We start from the raw sequence: 13,306 nt of genomic DNA on the forward strand, positions 1-13,306 counted from the left end.
TTTTAAACGCACTGTTATTTCGATGAGGTTCCAATTTGAAGGGAATATTATGTGAACTTAAATGCTCAGCTTTAGTAGTCCTTTTGAGCCATAACCACAAAACGGAATATTGATAACAATTTCTCCAAATGCTAAATTCTGCAGATGACCAATCCCATTTCTCAAATGATGATTTCTCTTTGCAACATTTCAGGGGAAAAAACATTCCGTTTGGAGTATGTTACCATCTATTCACAGGCTATCAGAAGGTATCATTTTCTCAGCACTGGTTGATTTTCTAACGACCTTAACAATATGAATGAATCACAAACAAACACAAAACACGTTACTTTTCTGGGAGAAAAGAAATGCCATCGTTTGCATTTTTTCAAAGCAAGAGAGAAAGTTGGATCTGACAGTAGGTAGGAAATAAAGAAGAAAGGAAAGCAGGAAGAAGAAAAGAGATTACACATGCTATGCCAATTAAAAGTATATTCTCTTCTTAGCCTATATGAGACCAAGCCTTTCAAGGCCTACCAAGGCCTTCTCACACCTAAAAGTTCATAAAAATAATAAGAAATAAAATAATGATGATGATAACAATAATAATAATAAATGATAATAAAAATAAATGATGAATAATAAAACTGTCAAATAAGAATAGGCCATGTAGGCACAGAACAACATTTGATATAATGAACTGGTCTTTAAAGTCCACAATTCCAAATTCCTTTATTCAAAATTTGGGTGGCCATATATTTTGTCATCACCAGTTTTATCAAAATTAAACATTGTTTTATTAATAATTAATGGCAAGGCAATTTGACCTCCAGCTACAAGATTGAAGAAATGGCATATATTGCCATCTGCTATGGACCGAATGTGTGTCCTCACAGCATTCCTATGTTGAAATCGTAAACTCCAAGGTGATGGTATTAAGAGGTGGAGTGTTTAGGAGGTGAATAGATCATTGGTGGAGGCCTCATGATTGGCCCTTATAAAAAAGAACCTTGAGAGCTAGCTTGCCCCTTCTACAATGTGAGGTTACAGTAAGACGGCTGGCTAGGAGGAAGCAGGCCCTCACCAGACATTGGATCTTCCGGCACCTTGATCTTGAACTAGCCAAGTCTCTAGAGCTGAAACAAATAAATTTCTGTCATTTGTAAACCATGCCATTTATGATATTTTGTTATGGCAGCCTGAACAGACTAAGATACCAACATGTATTTCATTTTAATTGTTATATATTGGGCAGCTTAATAGCACCGATCTTTTGGCTCATTAATAGGATATGTCTCCTTCGATATAGATCATTGGGGCACCTGGCTGGCTCAATCGGTTAAACGTCCACCTCTTGATTTTGGCTCAGGTCGTGACCTCACTCACGGTTTGTAGGTTCAAGCCTGCAACGGGCTCTGTGCTGCTAACATGGAGCCTGCTTCAGATTCTTTCTCTCCCTCTCTCTCTGCCCCTCCCCTGCTCACTCTCTCTCTCTCTCGAAATAAATAAACTTCAGAAAAATTTTAAAAATTACATAGGTCATCTTCAGTATTTCTCGGCACTATTTTTAGTTCTCAGCGTACAAGTGTTCATTTTTCTCAGAAGTTTTCCTAGGTATTTGATTTTTGATAATATTGTAAATTATTTTGTTTTAGTAACAATTCCTGTTTGTTCATGGATACTATATATAGAATATAGCTGATTGTGTGTATTAATCTTGTATTCTATAGCTTTACCAAACATTAGGTTCAGTAGCTTCTTTTTTTGTCAATTTCATAGGATTTTTCTACCTAAACTGTCAGGGCATGTACAAATATAGACAGTTTTATGATGACTGCCCCTATTTTAACTTTAATGTATAATCTGCTTGTAAAGAAGAAACCGAAAATTTCCAGAGGACAAGATGTCTGGAGGGATTTAAAACTATATTAAGTAAAATGATAAGAAAGGGATTATGTTTAAGGAGATTAAGAATATTAATAGAAATGACTCTAACTCCCTCCAGTTATTACCCTAAAACTGAATGTGACATGTGTTTTAGGTTTGCTACCAGTAATAATATATAGCGCTTTTATTTAAGGTGATGCGCAACAAAATAACTGACAAGAAGATCTGACTCCAGAAATAAACTCAAATGATGTTTGTCTGCATCCATCTGTGTGTTAGAATGAGGCTATTGTCATTTTTCTTCCAACATTTGAGATTATGCCTGTCTTATATACTTAGCTTTGTACAATACACCTTAGAGAGAGAAGATCATAGTTTGTTTCCAGAGAGTCAGAGGAATAGCAAACACTTGTATGTGACATATTATTGGAGAATGGTACCCACTTTATTTGCAGAAGACAAAACTTGATCTGAGGAGAAAATTGCACATAGTGGTTGACAATGGGATCTACGTATCTGAAGGGCCATTACATACAAAAATGTACCCCCATCCCACCCACCTGACTTAATGTGCCTTTAGGCAAGTCATGTGGTATTGGGTTTTATGAACTCTCTTGGCCTTCAAACTTTTAACATGATGGCATTTGTCGTATTATTGCCTTGTTACTGAGAAAGCCTAAATCCAAACTTCACATGTAAGTCCTGGTGACAATGTTTTGGCTCTCTTCTTCAAAATTAGAAGATAGATGATGATTCATCTTGGTGTTTCTTGAATTTGTATTTGGCGGAGTTAGAATTTTTCAAACTTTTCAGCATCTTGGCAAATAAATTTGAGATAAAGGACAATTACCGCAAGTTGGCCATATTTATACCATGAATTATTTACTAGTTTTTATTAGAAATACTTGAATAACACTACCAGAATTTATCACATTCAGAGAAAGGGAATGGGTGCTTATTTAGACGTATTTTCACAGCAGGACTCAATGAAATTTTTATGTGAAATAAGTAACACAATTTTTAAAAGTTATTCTTTGCCTTTATTACAATTTTTCTACAAACCTAAGAAAGTTTTGTATTAAATATTCTATGCAGCTGAAAGAAATAGCCATAAGATCTGAAAAAGAAATACTAAGATTCCACCCCCATGCTTTTCTAATTCCTCCTTCCCCGATTCCTGTGCACATCTCTCACTTTTAATACTATTTTTAGGGGAAAAGTGATTCTAATTAATTTTCATGTGGACTTACATATTTTGGCAAGTATTCCTGATGATTAAAACTGAGCACTCTTTCATGTCTCCATGAATATTTAGGTTAAATCAACTTAGTCCAATCATGTTTACGAAATTATCTCCATTACCAAATAAATCTGAGATATGTAGTCGCTTATGTGCAATAATCAGTGTACACAAATAAAATAATAATATAGATGAATTTAAACATAACTCATTTTCAAAACTACATCAAATAACCAATGCTCATAAAATAGTATTTTTTCCCAAGAACTGTTTGTCTGCTTTACACACAGTAAGTCCCCAAATGATTGTAGATTTGTTATTAGTTCCCTCCTACCTTTGAGAAAACAGAGACACAGAGAAACTCAGACGTGCTCAAGCTGGAAATAGTTGAACTGGGTTCACATTCAGGCTATAAGACTCCACAGGTGCCGTAGAAAATATTTTCTTTCTTTTTTTTTTTTTTTAATTTTTAAATGTTTATTTATTTTTGAGAGAGAGAGAGAGAGAGCAGGAGAGAGACACAGAGAGAGACAGAGAAAAAAAAGGAGACACAGAATCTGAAGCAGGATCCAGGCTCTGAGCTGTCAGCACAGAGCTGGGCACGGGGCTTGAGCTGACGAACCAAGATCATGACCTGAGCCGAATTCGGACGCTTAACCAACTGAGCCACTCAGGCGCCTCCCCTCTTTTTTTCAGTTTTCATTTATAGAAAGTACTTTCAATTTACATCTTGTTGAATGACTCTTCTTGAAATTAACAAATATATTTTTGGCTTTGCATTTTATGCACTACATTTTATATGGTTAATACAGTGATTCCTGTGTGTAAAAGTTTTGAATGTTAGAAATTTATAAAGATTGACCTCCGAGTTTTAACTAAGGTGTTTTTCCATTGCAAATATGAACACCATTTACTAACCTAAATCATTTCAGTATCCATAATATAGTAAGGTATGAAGAATGCTCTCATAGAAGTAATTCACAATATTTTCATTTATTTTCATACCATGCTTTTGATAAACTTCAAACTTCAAATTGAAATCCCAGCTTAAATATGAATAGCCACCATTTCTACTGTAAAGACTGGGTACCACTTTTGGATGGTTTCCAAGGTCAAGCCACTATCAAATGCTTTCAGTCATGTGGACAATAGTAATACTTAATAAAATACACAAAGAATGTTCAAATCTCAGTGAGATAAATTTATATAGTCTTGATATTAAAATGACTAAATCTAAAGTATTAGGTTAAAGGGGATAACCTTGTAGTTAACGAATTTATTCATTTACCCACATCTGTTCAGCACCTATTTTACAGCTCACGTCAAAACAATGGGAAAGGGAAGGAAAAATAAAAACAGAGAGGGAGGCAAACCATAGGAGACTCTAAATACAGAGAACAAACTGAGGGTTGCTGGAGGGGAGGCAGGTGTGAGAATCGCAAATGGGTGATGAGTATTAAGGAGGGCACTTGTTGGGATGAGCACTGGGTTTACATATAAATGATGAATCATTAAATTCTACTCCTGAAACCATTATTACACTATATATTCACTAACTTGGATTCAAATAAATAAAAAAAAAGTGAATAAAGCTCACATCATGTTATCCATGATGATGGACCATCTGTGGAGTATCTAAATCATCCATTGATTCCTCAGTCTCTTTTTAATCTCTGTTTAATTAAAAGTCAACTCTATTATTAAGCTGCTCAGAAATCAACTACCTCTCACCCTGCCCTTTTACCACCTTTATTTGCAGACTGGAAATTTGACTTATTTACCTCTTACCTCTTTTCACTGTTGTCCACCAATTTTACGGTCACTGTATCCCGTTTTTCACTGCATCTCTCTTTCTACCTAAATCTTACTGCATTGTGGATGTCTACAGTCTTAATACAGATGATTCATACTCTCCACTTTACCCACCCGCTCTCAGGATCATACCCTGAAGCCTGTCACAGTAAGTGATCATCTCCCATGTAAAAAAAAGAAAATTTAGAGATCTCATTTTCTGAACACCACCATAAAGCTGCCCTGTGATGAAAACTATCAGCTCCTCCCTAAGAGGTTCTCAAACTAACTCATCTCTAAGCCTCTCCCTACAAAAATGCAGCAATACTCTATAGCCGAAATGATAGTTCTAAAAACTTAATATGATTATAAAGTATATATATACTATGCATATATCGCACATAATAAATATTTAACAAATGTTATTGCTGGCACTATTTTAAGGAGTTAGGTGTCATTTGAAATGCAAAGGCAGATATGAAATAATAGTTTACGTAGCGGTGGGATATAATGTAATGAGCATTTTAGAACGATGACTCTGCCAGCTGAGCAAATTTGAAGAAGACAAATTCTATATTAGAAATGTGTAGAGACTCATTAAGAATCATTGCAATAGTCCAGGTAAGAAAGGACAGTGGCTGGTAACAAGAGGATAATGATAAATGTGGAGATAAGTGAATATATTTGAGATCTACTTAAGAAGTAGAATCAACAGGGGCACATGGGTGGCTCAGTCGGGTGAGTGCCCGACTTCAGCTCAGGTCATGATCTCGCAGCCCATGAGTCCAAGCCCCTCATGGAGCTCTGTGCTGACAGCTCGGAGCCTGGAGCCCACTTTGGATTCTGTGTCTCCCTCTCTCTGCCCCTTCCCTGTTGTCTCTCTCTCTCTCAAAAATAAAAATAAACATTAGAAAAAAAGATGTAGAATCAATAGAACTTGATGATGGACCATGTGTGGATGAGTAAGAAATGGGGAAGATTCTATGCACAACTGGCAGGTCACCCTCAACATCCCCAGACACTCCCTGAATTAGGAAAGAAGTCACTGACAGCACATTTCAGGTTTGAGGTTTTGCCAATGAGAAACTGGGAAAGGGAGAAAAGCAAAGACAACTTTGACGGCAAAAGAGAATTAAAACTCATATTCTCCTGGTCTCAGGCATCAACCAGGGCTCTGGCAGGCATAATTTGTGAAGCTCTTCTGGCATTCCCCTAAAAATGTCCCTGTATGCTGCTATAGGCAATGACAATTATTGTGACAAATTTCCTTGTGTTTTGCAAATTACTGATTTTTCTAAAAACGAAGACTGAAATTGAAAGGTAGGAATGCTTTTCCAGGCCTTGACCTCTCCAGCACTCCAAAGGAATTTTAAAAATGAAATTCCTTGGAGTGCCTGGGTGGCTCAGTCAGTTAAGCAACCAAGTCTTGGTTTAGGCTCAAGTCATGACCTCACAGCTTGTGAGATCGATCAAGCCCCGAGTCTGTGCTGACAGAGTGTACCCAGCTTGGGACTCTCTCTCTCTCACTCTCTCTCTCTCTCTCTCTGTCCCTCCCCTGTGCACTCGCTCTCTCTCTCTCTCAATAAATGAAGAAACATTAAAAAAATAAAAATAAAATTCCTTGTATGAAATATCCATCTGCAGAAAAGAGTGGTTTCTATTTTTTTTTCCCGACTCTGGCTAAACTCAGCTCCAAATCAGAGATTGGCTGAACTTCCCCCCAGACTGCATTATTTCCATTCTAACTCTATTGATAAGAAGTATTTGTGTGAGGGGCTCCTGGGTGGCTCAGTCAGTTGAGCGTCGACTTTGGCTCAGGTCATGATCTCTCAGTTGATGAGTTCCAGCCCCGCGTCAGGCTCTGTGCTGACAGCTCGGAGCCAGAATCCTGCTTCAGATTCTGTGTCTCCCTCTCTCTCTGCCTCTCCCCTGCTCATGCTCTGTCCCTCTCTGTCTCAACAAAATAAAGATAAACAATAAAAAAAAATTTTAAAGTAGTTGTGTGAGAGCTGGAAACAAAAAGCTTAAACAAAAGCAATTGCTCCCATAGTAGTGGGCAGACTCGTGGGCTTCCAAGGAGGTAATATTCTGCAGCTCCTCCAGCTTTTATTATTATTTTTTTACCACAAAGTTTCTGTCCAGTACTAGAGGCACCTATGATCATTGGCATTTTCCTGCTAGTTTGATAATTGTGTTGTTTGTTTGTTTGTTTGTTTTGATTTCCTGAAAGCTAAAAGGAAACGACTTAGGAAAGGTTCTCCTAGACTTTTACAAATCAATTCTGCCAGTAATTATCAGGCATTTAATTCCTCTAGTGACCTTTTCTCTATTTGGCTTACCCTGAATGTTGTAAACTTCAATAGACTCATCACCCAGTCCTGTAAATTATATTTAACAGTTATAAGATTAGGGCATAGAGTCAGAAAATAATCATCCAGATACTAACAACAAAAATAACCACACCTTGACAGTGCTTCTAATGGTATTCTTAAGGATCCCTCTGAATGATATGGGCTCGATGATATTGTTTTTAGAAGAGGTTTGCATGTTAAGGAGAGTATCGGACTGTATGGTTCATCAGTTGAGACCCTAACGTGCGATACTAATGATTTTTCATAGATTGCCATTGAACTCTAAACTCTCCAAATGTTTGTCCAACACTTTGATCAAAAAGTAGGAGATATTTTATCATATTATCAGATGCCATAAAGCTGAGAGATTGAAAGAATAAATTGCATACTCTTAATAATTCTCTTTGCCTTGTGATTTTCGCCAGTTTACTACTCAAGTTTATTTTGACACCTGCCAGATCCAAAACTTTAATTTATAAGAAGTCCCGGGAGATCTTTCACCTGCTTGGCACTTTTTCTTATGTTTGACATAAGACTATATCAAAATAATATTGGTGTAAATTCACGCAATATGAATGCAAGAGAGCATTCAGGCTGCAGCAGTTCATTTAATTCTTATTAACTTGAAATAGGAGGCATCTATGACCCAAAAAGAGCAATCATCTCTGTCAGCCCAGTTTTAACCATTCTGCTTTTTGAATAAGTGAATTTTGTAAGAATAATTTATGCCTATCCTAAGAGCCTAATTTATGATTTCATTGGTGACCTATTAAGCACTCAGCTCTGTACTCTGCCCTGTGATTATTAAAGAGATAACTTTTTGGTGTGATAAATTAGGATCAATTCAGGAAGGAGTAACAGATATGAGTAAAAAAATCGAAGTGAACTAGAAATAAAAAGACAAGTAACCACTATATCTTCCTATGTCCTGTGAAGTGTCACAATGGGACTTTGCAAATGAAGTGACTTGAATTTAATCCCCGTTCTAAATGTACTCTCTATGCATTTACAAGTTTCTCCAAAAGTGAATGTGGATGGAAACAGTGCTTTAAAACCATTTCAGAATATGCTCCACTGGTGTTAATTCTGAAATGAAGAAGGCTGATTCGCACCGGACTATGTTTCAAAATAAAATTGCCCATAAATATACAGTTCTATCCTGACAAATTCATGTTTTACAAAAGTTTCCATAATTCTTTAGTAAAGCATTAAACTCACTTCACTGTTAAATTATAAAAGAACAAAATGATCTACAGGCTTTTGCTTTAAAGAAATGACAGGGATGGCCACTACTTAAAGAAGATCACTATCTTACGGGAAGCACTGTATATGATAATCACTCTACCAAAAGTGTCCATTCAAAAGAATGGCCGCATTGGGAGAAATTATCAATGAAATGTGGAGTTAGATGTGAAATCTAGGTTATTTCAAAGTCATACAATCGTCTCCGAACCAAGTCAAGTTAAAGCAAATCTGACCAATGAGTACGACAGCAGTATCTGTCTCCATTAAGGGATGAACATACCAGAGAACCCACAAGGAAAGAGTAATTGCTGATCAATAAATAGATCAGATAGTGCATCAATTCCCTTGAATGTATCCAGTGGCAAGTTTAGATAATATTTACCTGTACATCAAAAGATGGAATGTTTTTGCTAGTTGTCAAATTATAACAAATCTTAAGTATCGAGTATCTTATCATTCACAATAGATTTTCAGACACGTTTTCTTATTTGATCTTAAAATAGCCAAGTATGTAAAGCAGGCATGTTTAATGAATTCCTACAAAGAACTGTAACAGACACAGGGAAGCTATGACAATCTAATTTGTTTTCCTTGATTCTGTCCTCCTCTCTCAGATAGACTATATTTGATTTTGCACACGAATAAGCTGAAGCAGAAAATTTAAATTGCCTGTTCATATGTGATAGAACTCATACTAGAACCTGTTCTCCCATCATAATCCAGCAAAGTTCCACAGACTGTTTAATTCTTAGGACACTGAAAAGAAATCACGATTTAAAGCACTACAGTATTAACACATAGCGGTAAGCCTATTGCGTTGCCAAAGACTATCTGAGAACAAAGGTTGGCAAACCACGGCCTGTGGGCCACCTGCCCGATTTCACAAATACTGTAATGTTTTTTTTAGGACATAGCCACATCCACTAATTTCTGTGTTGTCTATGGCTGGTTTGTACCACGAAAGGAAATGTTGAAAAGCAACCCTAGAGACCATCTGTACAGGGCACCTGTGACATTGACCATCTGGTCCTTTCAGGAAAGACTTGCTGACCACTGCCTGGAATCCACGAGAGCTGCCAGCAATTTCAAATTACAACACAATAGTAGTAAAAAGCAGCAGCTCACAATCCGGAAGGATTTCAAAACCCGGAGCTTCTCCCTGAGGAGTAAATGGCTTAAACTCCACACGGGGCACCCCAACTTTTAAGTTCCACACCTGAGAGATGAGCCGCCAAAACATAAGCTTTGAAAGCCACCACAAGACCCACAAATAACAGCGAACTGAGAAACCTCTCTTAAAGGGCCTAAACGCCCCCGGGCCAAGCCTGAAGGAGCCCTTTGAAAACTCCCAGACTTTCCGCGAAAGAAGCTCATTTGCTAACCTTAAAGCCATGGCTTGAGGGTCAGGGCCTATCCATGTGCTCCTGAGAGGGAACCACCATTTCTTCGTCTTCTTTCCAGCCAGTACCAACTTGATGCATCCCCGCTGCCTTGCCAACAACTTGGGGGAAAAAAAAATCTGGCACAAGCAACAAAGGGTCAAGAATTTGGACGATGTCACCCTTATTGTGACAATCACGGCAACAAAAATGAAGCCAACTACAAATCCTTGACTTCTCTTATCAGAGAGCTGCACCGCAGGGAATCTCGCAAGCAGACTGCCCCCACGGAAATCCGCAGACAGGTGAACCCAGTCAGTCACAGCTCCGTCTGCTTGCCTGGAGGGCTTACAAGGTAATTGGAAGAATTGCTGGAGATCCTGTGGGCCAGCAGGAGAGCCTAAAAGTCCTGGGAGTTGCATTCTTTTGGAGATTTCCTCTCTGCATCCCGGGGTAAAGAGCCAAACAACAGAAAAGGAAAGGGAAAGGGGAGGAAAGAATAAAGAATAGAAGGAAAGGAAGAAAGCTTTCCTGTATTTCTTTTTTTTTAATGTTTATTTATTTTGAGAAAGAAAGAGAGTGGGAGTGTGTGCACGTGGGCAGAGGCAGGGGCAGAAAGAGAGGGAGAGAGAGGACCCCAAGCAGGCTCCGTGTTGTCAGCACAGAGCCCAAAGCGGGGCTCAAACTCAACCTTTCGGAACCCTGAGATCATGACCTGGGCTGAAATCAGGAGTAGGATGCTTAACTGACTGAAAGACCCAGACCCCTTTTGTATTTCTGGCCGTGGGACATATGAAGCTATAGCCAGAATGTTCTTCATGGCCCTGTGGAGCGGCCTATCACCATGTCTGCTTGCCAGGGGAGACCTTACCAGAAACACACCCACCTGGAGACAAGGGCATTGTCACTCTAACTCTCCCTAGATTTCTATCTCACCTGAGGGAGACAGAGCTGAGAAATCATTGTGAAGGTCACAGCACAGGGACACAAGCCATAAAAAGAGATTAATCATACACTGAAATGTAATCCTAACAGTATAGAATGCATCCTCTCCTTCACACCTTATCACCACCTCATCAAAGCTCCAGAAAATGAAAGTGGATTACAGATGAAATAATCACAAGGCATTGGCTTTATGTAAGGAGACCCAAAGGACACTAGAGGAATTTGAAACAAATGGAAAACAACTATTAACATGACAAATATTATTCATATATGTCAGTAATCACTTTCACGTGTATGATATAATCATTAGAAACAAAAGTAAGAGTGGATATAAAAAAAAAAAAACACCACATGTTATATATAAGAAACCCACTTTATTTTTTTAAATGTTTACTTATTTTTGAGAGAGAGAGAGAGAGAGAGAGAGAGGGACAGAAAGAGAGGGGGACAGAGCATCCGAAGCAGGCTCTGTGTAGACAGCAGACAGTTCAATGCAGGGCTCAAACTCACAAACTGGGAGACCGTGACTTGATCCAAATTTGGACACTTAACTGACTGAGCCACTCAAGTGCCCCAAGAAACTTACTTTAAGTGTAAAGACTCAAATAAGTTAAAAGTAAAGGGATGACAAGGTGTACCATGTTAATATTAATAACAAAATCTCTTTAATCAGTATATAAATTTCAGAAAAAGTGGACTTTAGAAGATGGAAAAGCACCAGGTGTGAAGAGGGAGCTATAGACAGATTCCTCCATATCTTTAGATAGATAGTGATATATAGATGTGTACACTTATCTGTATATCTCTATATAAATAATTATATTCTTATATATCTATATCTATAGAGAAGATTGATAGAGATAAATAAGTCAATTCTCCATGAAAATATAATTTTGCACGTGTGTGCCTCTAACAAAAAAACACAAACCTAGGAAGGGAAAATACTTACAGAAGTTAAAGAATAAATAGTCAAGTCCATTATTTACTTTGAGACTTCAGCACCCTCTTTTAGTAATTGACAGTTCAGGCAGCATTAAATCAGAAGTGATATAGTTGGCCTGACCAGCCTTATCATTCAATCAAATTGACATTTATAGACTATGCCATCCAACAGCAGCAGAATACATATTCTTCTCAAACTCCCATGGAACATTCATTAAGATGGCAACAATCTTGATGATCAAAACACCTTGGCAACCTTTAAGGATAGAAATCCTACAAAGTGTATTTTGTTACCAAATGGAATTAAAAGAGAAGTCTATATGAAAGATACCTGGAAAATTCCCAGATATTTGAAGAACATAGTACACACTTCTAAATAATATATGGGACAAAGAATAAATCTTAAAAAAAATTATTTTTTCAAATTTACTTTAATGTTTATTCATTTTTCAGAGGCAGAGACCAAGCACAAGTGGGGGTAGGGCACCGAGAGAGGGAGACACAGAATCTGAAGCAGGATCCAGGCTCTGAGCTGTCAGTACAGAGCCCCATGCAGGGCTCGAACTCATGAATCGTGAGATCATGACCGGAGCCAAAGTTGGATGCCTAACCTACTGAGCCACCCAGGTGCCCTGTAAATCTCAAAAAATCTTAAAAATTAACAGAAGTGAAATAAAGATACCATTTCAATGAAATTTAAATTTAAATGTTATGAAAAATGACATAAAATCAATAATCCAAGTTTCCACCTTAGAAAATTAGACAAAGAACAATTTAAGACAAAAGCAAGCAAATCATAAAATCCGTTAAAAAAAGATCAATGGAATTGAAAAAAACACATAAAAACAATAGGCAAAATCAGTAAGACCATAGGTAATTTCTTTCTTTTTCTTCCCCCTCCTCCCCTTCCCCCCTCCCTCTACCCCCTTCTCTCCCTCTCCCTCTTCTTCTTCTTCTTCTTCTTCTTCTTCTTCTTCTTCTTCTTCTTTCTTTTTCTCCTTCTTCTCCTTCTTCTTTTCCTTGAGAAAGAGAGAGAGAGAGAGAAAGAGAGTGATTGCAGGAGAGGGGCAGAGGGAGAGAGAGTATCCCAAGGAGGCTCCATGCTCAGCACGGAGCTCATGGACAGGATAGATTCCATGACCTGGGAACATGACCTGAGCTGAAATCAAGAATTAGACCCCCAACTGACTGAGCCACCCAGGCACCCCAAAAGAAAGGTGATTTCTTGAAAGAATCAATACAACTAACACATGTCTGCAGGACAACCAAGGGGGGAAAAAGTGGAGACACATATTATAAATATTAGAAATAAAAGAGGGGTTATCAGTCTTAATTCATGAACATTAAGGATAATAAGTGAAAACTGTAAAAATCTCTGACCACAGATTTGATAAATTAGATAAAACAGACCAATTCATCGAGACACAAACTGCCAAACTCACACAAGAAAAAGTAGATACTCTGTGTAGGTCTTTATCTATTAAAGAAATTGAATCACTAATAACATTATAAAAAGGAAAACAACAAGCCCAAACTATTTCATTTGT

The sequence above is a fragment of the Puma concolor genome, chromosome D3 (assembly GCF_028749965.1).
Source record: "Puma concolor isolate L17-30 chromosome D3, mPumCon1.1.hap2, whole genome shotgun sequence".
NCBI classification, from domain to species: domain Eukaryota; kingdom Metazoa; phylum Chordata; class Mammalia; order Carnivora; family Felidae; genus Puma; species Puma concolor.